The sequence below is a fragment of the Mauremys reevesii genome, linkage group 10, assembly GCF_016161935.1.
Source record: "Mauremys reevesii isolate NIE-2019 linkage group 10, ASM1616193v1, whole genome shotgun sequence".
Classification (NCBI taxonomy): domain Eukaryota; kingdom Metazoa; phylum Chordata; order Testudines; family Geoemydidae; genus Mauremys; species Mauremys reevesii.
The window spans coordinates 73,642,313-73,656,775 of record NC_052632.1 but is presented as its reverse complement, the minus strand read 5'-3'; the positions used below and the strand labels follow the sequence as shown (position 1 = coordinate 73,656,775).

Sequence of the window (14,463 nt, the reverse complement as noted above, 5' to 3'; positions counted from 1 at the left end):
CCTCTGGGCCTGGCGGTTCATAGTTATGAAAGTAAAAAAATGGTGTGAGCCCCAGCACCTAATTGGTTGAGCCCCGGCACCTCTTTCATTATAAATTAAGCCCTGGCCATGCCCATCTGCTGTTGGTAAATGGACTTCCCTCTGTCTGGGACAATGTAAGGGAGGCTCAGGCCCAGGTAACGCACATTCACGATGCGTAACTGACCACGTTTCTTGCCTGTATTTGTGTCTTCGTTGAAAGCACTTACTGTGCTGTTGCTCACTAGAAGTGAGACAATACTAACAATTCTCATTAACAGCCCTTTTAAACGAAGCCCCTAACGTGTGCTTGCCCTAGCTGAAGTATCTGCCCGGTCCTGCTGCTCGTCTACCTTCCCTCTGCATCGTCCAGCCTGTTTGTTACCCCCGTTTGCTGCATCATGGCTCCGACGAAAGCTCTTTTGGGTAGGGGCCACGTCTTTCTGTTTATGCTGTACAGCGCCCATGGCACGAAAGCACCGTCAAAATAACCAAGGGTCGTTCTAGTCACACAGAAGTGCATGCGATGCCCAACGCTAAATATGAGGGCGCACTCGTTGCACTGGGAAATGTTTGATTAGCTCTAATGGATATTGTCTGTCGGGAGCCTAAAGAAATAGGCTGTTTCAACACTTATCATCCCTGGATTTGGCAAGGTCGGGGTGTTGTGTCACTGACCAGGCCTGGCTTTGGCTGGGCCTGCCTTTGGCAGGATTGGGGTGCTGATTGTGCATTAGTGGGTATTAAGCGAGGCTGTAGTCTCAAGATAAATTAATGCTACGCCTGGATTCCAAAGCGATGCTTTATTCTAAAACCTGCCTCCTAATTCATTTGATATTTATCCATAAAAGCTTGGCTTTTGTTTCTGAGAGCTGCAGTCTTCTGTGAAGGCCAAGTTCCACACGGACCTGACTCAGCAGAACACGCTCGATTGAACCTGGGCCTGGATTAAACCCGAGACGCTGGAATCAGACCGACCGCTGGCCTAGCATTCTTAACGGTGTCCCAGATCAGGGCAGCTGCTCCCAATGGGCTGGGAGAGGGGCAGTCAGAGGAACAAATGGAGAGATGGACAGAGAGACCGATGGGGAGAGGAGAGGTGGCGTTCCCAGCGCGTGCCCTGTCTTTTCTGGTTTGTGCAATCCACACTCTGTTGACTTAAAGTTCAGTAAATCTGTGATGGGGGAAAAAGAGAAAAACCTCCCTAAGTAAACCCCGTAAGCAATTAATTTTCAGCTCCGTTGCTCAGCAAAACTCTGGGTAGGGGGGGTTACTAAAACTCAGCTGATTAAAATATCATCCTTTATCCCTCCAGGATGCTACAGGACGGGTGCGGTTCCCCCCACACCAGAACAGAGGCACTTCTGGTCAGAACTTTGACTAAGTTTATCTTAGGCCTTGGTGCACAGCCTGCCTCTGTGCTCCTTTTTCAGGGCTGCCTGCTGCATTGGGTCACAGCCATAGTGGTGTATACAGTGTATCTTAGCTTCTGGGCATTGCTAGGTCCGGCCTCAGTGTTTGTGTTCATGGCATAGCTCTGCCCTAGAGTGTCTGTCATTCCAGAGGCCTCTACCCATTGTGAATTTAGCACCTGATCTAAAGTCTATTGAAGCCGCTGAGAATCTTCCCATTGATTCCCATGGGCTTTTAATTGGGCCCTTACTGTTTGGTCCTCCGTGAGTGTCTAGGCTGGGCTTTTAATTTCATCTTTCCGTTTGGAAGCCCAATGCTGCTCATTACTGATTGCCTTATGTGGGATGCTGAGCATGCTCAATCCCAATGACACCGGGCCCCTCGGCGAATTCAGTACCTCTCAGGATCAGGCCCATGAGGGACGCCTCCCAGGATCAGATCCTGTTTATTGATCTGTCTTGTGCTCCTCACTGTATAGCACTCAGAGTCTGGATCCCTCATTAAAGTTTCAGATGCAGCCAGGTGTGCGAAAAGGCTCCAGAATGACCTGGTTTGTGCTACGGGGATAGATGAGAGTCTGGCTGACCTGGCTGAAATCCTGCTGATGTAGATGGAGCCGGGTGTTTGAGAAACCCTGTTCTAGGGCAAGGTTAATGTCAGAATGAATGGGGGAAAAGAGGGGAGCGGAAAGAACATCACTAGGACTTTGCTAGACACTCTCGCTCTGCAGATGATAACTTTCATCCAGGTTTCACAATAAGACAGAGGTCCCATGGATCACCTCTAGCCAACAGAGACCTGGCTGGTGATCTGCGGAGAGCTGGCTAGTCACACGACACTGGCTTCTCCCTATTTTCACCTATTCCAAGTGCACTGACAAACAGATAAGCAACTGCTGCAGTTGCCACGGGGATCGGTGTGGTGTGAATGAGGGAGGTGCTCTGTGCAGTTATACATGGGAGTCAATTATGAAAAAACAAATCTAACGAGAACACCAGTGACTCCCAGCTCTAGCTTTATGTTCGCAGGCACAGGAATATAAGAGGTGACTCAATTCACACACCTTGGCCAGAATGGGCAAGCCAAGGGGGATGTCCAGAAAGAAATAATGTCACAAACTGGCAAGGTGCCAGCTGCCTTCACCAGCTTAAACAAGATTATTTGGCCATTACAGACCAAACGATGAATTTTCAACTCAAATGTTATCTCCACCTCAACATATGGATGTGCACGCTGGAAATCCACCAAAGGTACAGACAGACGTCTAATTGCCTTCCAATGCAAATGCCTCTGGAAAGTACTAGACATTAAATTGAATGAATTTATAACGAATGCCAAGGTTGTCAGAAAGTTCAGCAACCCCCTTATCTCTGAGGTCTTGTCTACACTACGGAGTTTTGTCGACAAAAGGCATCTGTAGTGTAGACAAGGCCTCAAGCTATCCAGAAGAGAAGATGGAAATATCTGGGACATGTTCAGAATGAGGCATGCCAGAGGCAGGTGGAAGAACACCGCGGAAGGGCTGAATGACAGAATGGCTTCATTGACCAGTGCTTAGAGTCAGAAAACTCATGGGACTGAACACCACAGAGAACATACAAAGAGAGGCCCAGGATAGACAGGGATGATGGAGCCTTCTTTGTGCCCAAAGTGAAGTTTGACAGCGCAGGGAGGATTCAGATCTCCAGGGCTGAGCATCTGCCCTCTGAAAACCAGGACCCTCGAAGGTCTCTGAAGTTGGGCAAACAAAAATTGTGGCACCCCAAATTTTGGCCTAAGAATATAATCAGAGGCAGTTTAAGAATGATTGCAGGCGGGACCCTCCAGTCAGACAACAAGTGAGATGAATGGAGTCACACAGCCTCTGACACACCGAAATGTGCCCAAGAGCAGCTGCGACTGGTTTTACTGTGATGCTGTGCCATGTGACTGATGCAAAACCTGTTCTTGGAACCTGAGAACAGCAGCCCCTCAACTCTTCTAGCTCTGTTTTATATCTCAGCTTGCCCTTTCCCACCTGCAATAGGCCATCCCCTCGCCTGGCACCAGCACAGATCAGAAGACAAATTGCTTTCTCTCTGTCCTTTATTTGGGGTGGGGGAGGGGTCTCAAGCCACAAAAACGTGCCCTGAGTTCCCAAACAAGTTTCATTGTCTTCCTCCTGTTTTAAAGAAGGCCGTAACAATTGCCTCTCTTCCATGATGACAGGAGTTTCTCCTTCATTAGTCTGATCCTTGCGAGAGATAGCCAGTGGCGGGTTATCTTTTTCTTGCTGTTCGTACCACTGGCTGAGAAAAGCAGTTGTTTTATTTACATGTAGCGATTTGTTTTGGGGGAGACTGTCTATTCTGTATCAGTTCTTATCCAGCTCTCATCTGGGTGCTTTCCAGCCCTGCATTAAGTGACATGACTGACATGCGTTTCATTTTCTCTCATCCTCTCCCCAGGGGCAGAATTGTGTGTGCTTGGTACGGTTTTGTTTTTGTAAATGTTTTGCAAATGGTCCAGATCCTGCGCTCAGCTCCTGGGGGAAGAGGTGCGGGAGAGGAGTGGCCCTTCCCTCCGCTAGAACATTCTGAACAGAAACGAGCCGATATTAACCTGGTGGAACTCTGAGCAGCGCGGAGGTATTATTCATGTAGCGGCTAATGGAGCTCGCTCAATCCATAAAGATTTTAAGTCAGGGGTTTGATGTTAATTACGGATCCAAACATTTAATAGCCTGTTACGCTTCCACCAGGCATTTTTTAAATTAAAAAATGATATATTGTAAGGGGGGGAAGGAACAGAAAGGAATAATTGGATATTGTTTTATTCATAACTGCTGGCAATGGGTGCAACATAGGGCAGGGGAGACATTGATGAGATAGCACAGTGGTAAGGGTAATGCCAGTGCGGAGAGCTTCCCCACAGCAGTGCCCTGGTGACAAACGACTCTGAGCATATATGTGCACAAAAGCAGACATATTAGCGTTGGGAAAACCTGTTAGACCATCTGGCCCATCCCCTGCGAATGCAAGAATTTCCCCTACAGAATATTCATGAGAGCTTTCTCCAGTCCAGTTTTAAATGACACACGCTATGGGGCTTCCGAGGGGAGGAGGAGGGTGCGGTTTAAGTGTCAGAGGCGGCTAAGAGCATCTATAAAAGGATACAACTCAGCAGTTCTTGGCAGTGTGGGACCAGCATCTTGGCACCACACACCTTGGCTGGTTAAAAGTGGTTTAAGTACTTAAAGGACCAACACTGTTTTCCTTCGGATGCACGTCCTTGTTCTGCCAAGCTACACTGTCACACAGGATAGACTGAGCTGGCCTGGGCCAATGATTCAACCCAGTGGTTCCTGAAGTCGCAGAAGAGGTAAAGTCTCACTCTGATCTCACTTCCACCAGTTCTACAATGGTGTAATTCTGTTGAAGCTACTCACAATTTAGGCTGTTGTCTTTTACTCTTATGCCACAATTTTGCTGGAAGGCAGGAAGTATTGCCCAGTGGTTGCAGTGCTGGCCTGGCCTGTGGGAGACCAGGGGTCCATTCCTGCTCTGACATCTTGGGTGACACTAGGCAAGTCACTTAGTCTCTAGATGCTTCACTTTGCCATCTCTAGAATGGGGCTAATAGTATTTCCCTGCTGCACAGGAATGTTGCAAGGTGCTCCGTTACTATGGTGATAGTGGCTATAGAAGTGCCTAAGATAGCCAGAACAGTACAAATACCAGGCATGGTGTTGGGCAAATAATTTTGCCTACTGAATATACACAAAATGTGAATGCAGTGAGCGCTACGAGAGGTCTCTCAAACTATTTAAAGGGATATACCCAATTCCTCTATGCTACGTAAAAGAGAGGAGAGTCAGGCCCAAGAGCTAGGACTGCATGAGCAAACACTCCTCATCTACACACCCGCGGGCAAAAGGCCCAGTGCCAATACCAGAAAGCAAATGTTCAGAACAACATTGTAACACCAAGTCCCCGCAGATGTTTAGCCGATCGCATTGTTTGACCAGCTGAACGTTCTGATGCCCAGAAGAGAGAGCGTGCCCAGCGCCTCGCAAGTGATGGATTGCTCCTTTGTCTTTGCAGAATGCGCAGCTTGTCTCGTGATTTTTTTTTTTAATTTAGGGGCTTTTTAATTGAAAAATGCCTAACATCTGTGGCTGCTGAATAACACCTGTGCACGACACGGTTGCTTTTCAGCGTCGATTGTCATAGCGCTCGCCGTTCGGGCAGCCCTGGGCTTGCTTTGTGGGCTCCTCTGAACTATTCGTGCGGGGAGGATACTCAGAGGGCATATAATTAACAGGCAACACAAAACAAAATATAGCTTGGGAAGAGAAAGAAGCTATGAGAGGCAGCCATTCTAACAAGGAAGAGCCCGGAGGCAAGCAAGAGACTACTTTGTGATACTTCTTCCTAAGTAAAACAGGGTTAGATACATATTAAGGGCCTGACTGATTTATGCATGTGCCACTGAGAACAACGTCTGGCCCATAATCTTTATGGCACTATGCAATAGCAAGGCCAGAGAGGTACCATTCTCTCCTTTACGCCAACCTGTTGTGGGACCACCAATAGCAACGTTACCATTTTGGCATTTGCCCCAGAGCTCTCTGGGATCATTGGCTCCATGGATACAACTCCCTTTCTGGCATTTACATGAAATCTCCATGGTAACCATCCGTAACTCAGAGTCACTACTCTAGCATTTGCACAAGGTCTCTGTGGTATCCCCACCCGCTGCAGTAAGTTACTACCACCCCGAAGGCTGCAGAGGTACGTGAATGGGCTGCAGGAACTTATATGGTGGAAGACGAGGTGTGACTAACCCATTTGCTGTGGACAACTGACAAAATTATTAGCTAAATCACAGACAGCCTTGGATGGCAAACAGCCAGAACCTTGATTTTTCACCTCCCCAAACTACAGCCTAAGAGGAACCTGGGTAGTTAATACTAGTAGTAATAGGGCCCTCATTCTTATCATGGGTCACCAGGTGGTGCTGACATTCACTCGTCCACATCTCTAGTCAGTGACAAGAGGCTGCTGTGAACACCCGTCAGCTGGGCCATGTGATGAAACAGTAATGATCGCGTCTCAGTTCCCAGTTCTGCATCGCCTGCTTGGCTTTATGGAGGGGGAGACAGACGCTGAACAGCCATTGACTTTCACTGGCAGTCCGAGTCAGGAGCCTAAAAGCCCGCAGGGTCTTTGAAATCCCCTCCCCCCAGGAAAGCTGCCTGCTGCCAGTCGGTTTCAGCCAGGGCTCATCTCCGTTGCATTGTCTAGAGGCAGTTCTGCTGAACACCGCCGAGCCTCCTACACCTATGGTTGCCTCTGACATTTACTTACACAGGAACGGAATGACACTGCTTACAGCAGCCGAGGCGATCTCACACATTTGCATATGGCATTGCCAGTGGCAGGAATGAGCAAGAAGTACAGGGAGTGAATAATACTCTGTCTAGCCCATACACAAGATGAGCAGTTGGGTAGCTGAGAGGTTTGTTGCTGTCAGTAGCCACCTTGCCTACAGCTCTGTAGGTGTTGCATGACTGCTCGTGCCTGTAGCATAAGCCTGGAATCCTGTTTGTGTTAGATTGCAAGCCCTGTTGTCGCTGTATCTTGATCCTGCAGCCCCTCCCATTCAGGGCCCTAACATAAGATCAGAATCTTACTACCCGCTGTAACGGGAAGAGTACTGCTGGCTCTACTAATGACCCATCCCACCCCCCTACTCAGCTTGCCACTCGTGGCATCCCCAGGGAGAACCGGGAGGCTGCCGGCATTTGAGAAGACCAGGGGCACCAAACCAACAACACAGCAGGCAGACACGCAGAACCTCGGCAGCAAGAGCAGCAGGCGGTGATGTTTCTAGCCAGTGCCCCACCTCCAGGGTGCAGAGACGTGCTAGAGCTCTGCTCGGTCCCCAGGTTGGTGATACCTACCAGCCTGCCTCAGCTCATCGGCTGCAGCTGGAACCCAAGTTCTCAGCCATGGGCTGCCCCCTGAGGTGTTTCAGCAAGCAACCCCCACTGCCCCTTTCTGGCAGCAAATAAGGGTGCCTCAGTGCAGACACCCACATCCCGCCACTGCAGCTGCCGGCCCTCGAATGTGCGCTGTAAACACAGTGTATCTGGGTAACAGTGACCCCACGACCAAGCCTCAGCCAGGCTTCCAAGCACCCTGCCCTGCCCCGATGGACTTGGACTATCTGCCGCCTCTCTTCTCCCCCCGCACCGCCCCCCGTGCCGGACCCGTCCCTCTTATACTTTGCAATCTCAGCAGCAGTCCCCCACCTCGCGCTCAGGCTGCGAATTCGCCTCCTCTCTCCGAATACATTAAAAAAAAATCAATCTAATTATACAGCAAACATTAATTATAGCTGAAAGACTATTGAAAGGGATTGAGCTGGCGGAGAACGCTAGTACTCAGTTAGTTACAAAAACTGACTAAATACCAAGCAGCCAGGGGCTGGGGCAGTGAGGGGAGGGGTGGTGAATGGGTCTCCCAAATAGACGGGAGGTGGATGGTAGAAAACTCAGTTTTCATGATGACTGTGGACTAATTCAGGAACAGATTGTTGAAGGGGCCCATCACTTCAGAGAGAGCGCGTGTGTCTGTATGAATGCCTCACCTCGGTGTGCACATGTGGTTGTGTGTAGGAATGCAGCACTTGGGCAGGCATCTGATGAGCGTGGGTAGAAAAATACACTGCTTCACTGGGTGTATGAGAGAGCGAGCATATTTGTAGGAATGCATCACTTCAGTGTGCAGGTGTGTGTGTGTGAGGGTCTGTGTAGGAATACATCACTTTGGGGGGGGCGTCTGGGAATGCATTGTGTCTGTGTGTGTTGGCACATGTGTAAGTGCATGTAGGAATGCAGCACTTGGGCATATGTGTGTGTGGTGCATGTGAGCATGGCTGTGTGTAGGTGTAGAAATACATTGCTTCACTGTGTTTGTGGTGCATGTGAGCATGGCTGTGTGTAGGTGTAGAAATACATTGCTTCACTGTGTTTGTGGTGCATGTGAGCATGGCTGTGTGTGGGTTTAGAAATCCATTGCTTCACCCTGTGTGTGTGTGTGTGGGGGGGTGTATGTGTGCGTGGATGTGTGTAGGTGTAGAAATACACTGCTTCACTGTGTGTGTGTGTGTGGTGCATGTGAGCATGGCTGAGGGTGGGTTTAGAAATCCATTGCTTCACTGTGTGTGCATGAGACTGAGGTAATGGTTGATGCATTCTGCAGTTTTTAAAACAACAGTGTCGAACTGTCCCCAATCCCTCACACTGTTGGAGCCCTGCCGCCTCCTGGATCAGGGCCCCTGGAGCTTTATTGATGTACAGCTTTGTTCCCTGGCCTCATGAGAGTCACTTCTTGTTTGTGGGGGAGATCCCAGGGGGACCCCGAGCAAACTGACTGTCTCTAACCGCCCTCTCTAGAGCTGCTGATTCTCTGGGCTTTCCCAGCGCACTGGAGGAGGATTTGGGAAAGGGGCTTGCGAAGGACATAAAAAGCCTCTTGCTACAAGCATGCTGGAGGAGCCTGACCCTAAAGTGTTCCCTGTGCTTCCTGAGGGGCTGCACACCCTCAGCGCTCACCAACTACACTGGGGTTGGGGGTGCTCAGCATCTCGCAGGATCAGGCCCTAAATTTGCAGTTTTGCGAGGTGAAATGCAACAGGCGCCCCTTGGATCCTGCCTGCACCTGGTGCCTGGGGTTATAACAATAGAATCGGACAGTTTTCTGGAGGCACCCATGGGGTGCTCAGTATTGGGTGGTATGGGCATGCCCTCAGCCTTTCCCATATGTCACGTTCTGTAGGGACAACTCAGGCCGGTTATATGCATTGTGTCCAGAGTAGTGCTGCAGTCATCTTCCAGACCCCAAACGGGCTTTACAGGAGCGCTGTGAGTGAGACAGCTGAAATCACCAGGACCCAGAGGAGCAAAGCCTCAGCTGGAATGTGGCAGTGAACAGCAATCACAGGGACCTCTGGAAGGAAAGCAAGGCAAGAATCTCAGATGGACAGGCTGGTTCAGGTCATCAGCAAGGAGACAGGAAGCTTTTTTCCTCTAGTCCACCAGCCTGAATCCAAGTTGGGTTGGCCATGACCATCCAGCTGGTGTTCAGTAGCTAGCATGAAACAAATAGCTGGTCTCAGCCTGAGACCCAGTGGACAGGAATACCCTGCATCACAAATGCCATCATCTCCCATGGCCTGTTTACTGGTGGTCCCAGCAGAGAGGCCAGTGAGACTGAAGGCCTGTCTACGCTGCCTTCAGGAGATGTGATTGCAGCAGTTAGATCAAAGCTAGCTCGAGTAACAATATTAGTGAAGCCACGGGCACAGCCTAGCTGAGCCTGTACTACCGCCATTGCTGCCAAAATTAGCTTGGGTGTATCTACATGTGCTGCAATCCCACCTCCAGATTGCAGAGTAGACATCCTCTGAGTTGGGCTGGAAAGACGACTCTACTGGTAGTGTTAGAGGTGGTTCCTCTGAACCAGGTCTGGACTGGCACATTGGCAGGAATCTTCACCATCACTGATCTGTGTTGACAAAAGGACTTTAGGCCCCAGGGCTGTCATCCAGCACCTTGTAGCAGCTCTTATCTAATGGGAAGTGCAAAGATACTGGACAGTCTGTCTGGTAGGCTAGTACTGACGGAGGTGGACATGCTAGCCAACTGAGCACCAAGAACAGTATCAGATGGAAAGAAAGTTTGGAGAGCATGAGGGAAATGTTAATGGGTCCCTGTGACACTGAAGCATAGTTAACTGCTGTGGTGCACTGGTAAGGCCCGGTGCCTTGGGTTTTCAGTAGCTTCAAGCCTTCACCCCTTGACAAGAACCAAGCTACTGATCTGCAAACACACCACAACCTCAGATTGCTTCCCTATGCAAATCAGATGAAGAGAATCCAGGGCCTCGTGTATTCAACTCTTCCCATTCACTTCAGGCGATCCTTTCCCTGAGATCTGTCCTGATATCCCAACCCCTCACTCATGCGGGATACTGTAGTATCAATTCTGAAGACAATCCCAGGCCTTCGGTCATGTCTATCCCCATCACTGCCCCAAGCACCCTTCTTGGGGACATCCAATCTAAGGAGCAAGTTACTCCTCCCACCCTTCACTTCCACTGTACTACCCAGGCCCCAGGCAATCTCATGGTAGCCCCCTTCCATGGCTCCCCCAGGCCATATAAACCAATCAGCTCCATTGCTTGTTGGCCTGGGGAGTGTTTGAACCACGTCCACAGTGGTTCTTCCATGGCCCAGTGAGGAGGTGGGCATCCCCACTTCAAGACTGTTCCTGAAACAGAGCAACGCCAACAACTCCCCAGATGTCCATCTCATCTGTTTTGGGGAGCATGACAAATCTGACTGGAATCTGCCATGACTTGGACGGCTAGGGGAGCTGGGCATGCGGCCTACATGGAGAGGGGAAAGGAAGGAGGGGCGTTAAGTCTTGATTACTGCTGTCACATCACAGCCCGGATGTCAGAAAGCTCCATTATTTATAAAGCCTGTAGCAGAAAAAGATGCCTGAAGCACAGATCCTGTCCCAGCCATTCTCTGAGGTAGAGCTCTCCTCCTGACATCTCCACTCGGGCCTGTTTATGGAACATGCTAGCCTCCAGCAGGCAGCTGGCTTCAGGGGATAATTACAGACATATGGTTGCTCCCCATGCCTTCCTTTCTTCCCCCCTTCTTCTCCTGACAGCTCGACAACGACATCCCCCGGGTGAGCTCAGGTTCGGGGAACAATTACCCAGGTGTGGGGAAGCTCTACCTCGCAAACTTTGCAACGGCACTTGCTGCTGAGCAAACGCCTATTAAGTTTCTACTCTTCCACCTGGGGCAGGGGAGCCAGATCCGCTGGCGCTGCTCTCACACCGGCGGAGGATGAGAGGCAGCTGGGAGAAAAACTCTCAGGCTCTGTGGGAAAGAGGCTCAGCAAAGACATCGTGCCGTGGCCTGGGTGGCTAATCGGGCTGGGATCTGAGTTACTACAGAGAATTCTTTCCTGGGTGCTGGCTGGTGAGTCTTGCCCACATGCTCAACTGATCGCCATATTTGGGGTCGGGAAGGAATTTTCCTCCAGGGCAGATTGGCAGAGGCCCTGGAGGTTTTTCGCCTTCCTCTGCAGCATGGGGCACGGGTCACTTGCTGGAGGATTCTCTGCAGCTTGAGGTCTTCAAACCACAATTTGAGGACTTCAATAACTCAGACATAGGTTAGGGGTTTGTTATTGAAGTAGGTGGGTGAGATTCTGTGGCCTGCATTGTGCAGGAGGTCAGATGATCATAATGGTCCTTCTGACCTTAAAGTCTATGAGTCTATAAAAAAGGACGAGCTGATGAGACTCAGCACGAAAGGGGCAGCATTCCTGCTCTAGAAACCCACGGAGAAGAGAGCAGGGCGGGTGGGACGATTAAGGGAAGGCCTCAACGGGCCAGAGAGGCTTGCCCTGGCAGTTTGACATGCCAATGGTGCAGAACCAGACACAAGATAAGCCCTGCTCTGCGTACCCTTTCAAATCTAAGTAGCTTATGAATAATTAATAATCCCTTATTCCCAGTGCCATAATCTATATTTAATTAAGAAAATGACTAAACAGGGGGAGCAGGGGGGGCGGGGAGACGAACGCTGTGAGATAAGATACAATAACTACTGTAACAAAAGGCACACGCCGCGTGGCAGCTTCCACCATGGCCAACCACCCCAGGGACCTCCAGTGACCTCACTGCAGCCAAGCCGACGGCAGTAAAGTTCCCAGCAAGGTCTGGCACAAAAAGCGTCTTCAAAGGGCAGGCATGCTGGGAATTCAATTTGGGGTGGGTGTATGGTACAGGAGGATACACAGCTAAATGGGATCCCGTGTTACCTGTTGGGCACATTACCCTCAGTTGGGTCACAGGTTGGTGCCTATTTCAGATGAAGGGCTGTTGGCTGGGCACTCAGAGTGTGATTGTTTTCCAAGGCATCAATGCACCCAGAGCAGCAAAGTGTTCCATGCCAGTGTACTGGAGTATTCAGCACCAGCAAACCAGGGCATTCCCTGCCACCCCCATCAGCACGTTCCCCTCCAGTGCCCAGAGCATGCTGTGACTCCATCTGTGTCACGACACCGAACATTTTCACTCTGCAAGTGAGAACATTCCTTGCCACTAACGAGAGTTATATACCATTGTGCCCAAGCCTTCCATGCCATCCCGCTGCAATGTTCCATGCCCATAAACCAGTGTTCCGTGCCAATGCCCGTGTCAGCACATGGGGCATCCCACGTTAATGTGCCTAACAATGCTATGCCAACACACCAGAATGGTCCATATTACCATTTAACCGCTGCACGTTACAGCACCCGGCCGGAGCGGTTGCCAACCCAGTGGCCCAGTGATGAAGTTCTCTAGCGCCAGGCAAGAGACAAATGTTTGATTCTTTCCCTGATCGCCACCCTCCTGCATGCACAGGGCTGAGAGTGCTGGGCATGCAGCATATGTCAGTGCTGGACAGGAGAGCTTGTCTTACTCCATGCAAGACCAAACCTATAGAGAAATGAGAAGGGGCAAGGTGGAAAGTAGGAAAATGAGGGAATGCAGCAGGGAAGAGAACCCTAAAATGTTTCCAAGTATTTTGCATCTATGCCCCTAGACAATTCCCACCCACACCCTGGCACACTCCTCACATACACTACTTGACTGGTCCGACCTACGCCCCGGAGAGCTCCCAAACTCACCCCTCAACCATTTCTGCCTACACGCTAGAGTGTTCCACTGTGAATAGTCCAAAGACTTCCTCTTGACCATGCCAAAGCACTTCCCGTCCCCATCAGAGCACTCAGGTGACATTCATGTTGGAAGCTGCAGGGTTAAACCCTTCGGGCTGCTTGGTTCTTTGTAGGTGGAGTAGGACGACAGGTTTTTGCCTCTGCTTCCCCAGCTTGTCAACAGTGGAATTCAGCGCAGATCTTAAACGTTTGGTTACAGGGGAAAAAAAATCCCTTAATCCATATGTTATACATTATAAATAGGACTTCTGGTTTTAGGTTGAAAAACAACAATAATCACTGCTAAAAGCCTGCCGAACAAAAGCACCATATTGCTACTGGGCTAGAGACATTTTTTTACCTAAAGAAACCCAAATATTTTTCCAGCTGTTCCTGGACTCCTCAAGCTGCCAGCGTCTTGCTGCTTCTAGGCACTTTCATAATGGGGAGCTGTGTGAGGCTGACATGTGTGGGTGGAAGCACCAGGAAAGTTGTGGGGCCAGCGGTTAAAGCAGATGCAAACAGGAGGGTAGCACTCACTGCACAGCGGAGGGAGATTAATGCAGGAGCCCTGCTTACCCCAGCTGGGAAGGGAAGTGGGGACACCCCTCTGCTTTTAGCCGCACTTCCCCCGCTCCTCCTACTGTGACCCTAGATTAGGGCATAGCTACATCCTGACTGGAGCAGTTATGCAGCTTCTGGGAGCCGTGTGGAGCTGATGGCTTGGGTGCATGGATAGTGGGAGTGGTGCCAAACTGGCAGTTGGGCTGAGTCAGCTCCACCAAGGAATGGTGTGGGGATGGGGGGGGCAAGCTGGCTGAGTGACCCAGGAAGTAGCCATACAATGCCACGCTGAATAACGTTTTTCCTTTGGATAAAGGGCGAAGAAAACAACTCAAGAAAGAACAAAAGTAAAGTTTGTGTGAGAAAGAGCAGTGTGTGTGGGTGTCTCCTCTGTAACATGCTCACATAATGGCAGCTGCCCCTTCAGACAGCAGACGCCGAGAACTTGAAAGGGGCAGTTCAGAGAAATTTGATTCTTCACAGTTATATAGTTAAAATAAAATATATGCAATGCCTTGGCCTTGCTATCGGTGCAACTGGATGAAAATCTTTGTCCTGTGTTATATAGGAAGTCAGACTGACTAGCTACATATACAAGGCACAGCAGATACAGAGCAGTCCAGACATGGGCACTACAAATGATCAAAGGCCTGGAAAGACTTCTGTGTGCAGAGGGATTGAAGACCAAGGCTGTT

The 14,463-nt window shown here is 50.1% G+C and overlaps 1 protein-coding gene across 5 annotated transcripts in view; it reads right to left on the bottom strand.

Moving 5' to 3' along the window:
• Positions 1–14,463, bottom strand: part of ELFN1 (extracellular leucine rich repeat and fibronectin type III domain containing 1) — a 171,653-nt gene that overhangs the window by 29,144 nt on the left and 128,046 nt on the right. Inside the window, exons 1-2 of one of the 5 annotated variants that reach the window (XR_005585844.1) lie at positions 4,859–5,054; positions 877–1,192 (exon numbers count right to left, since the gene is read on the bottom strand). The exons of 3 other annotated variants lie outside the window; for them this stretch is intronic. The gene's annotated coding sequence lies outside the window, so the exon portion shown is untranslated. Of the gene's footprint in view, positions 1–876; positions 1,193–4,858; positions 5,055–14,463 lie in introns of those variants that run through there. One more of the 5 variants, XR_005585842.1, reaches the window with a different exon arrangement.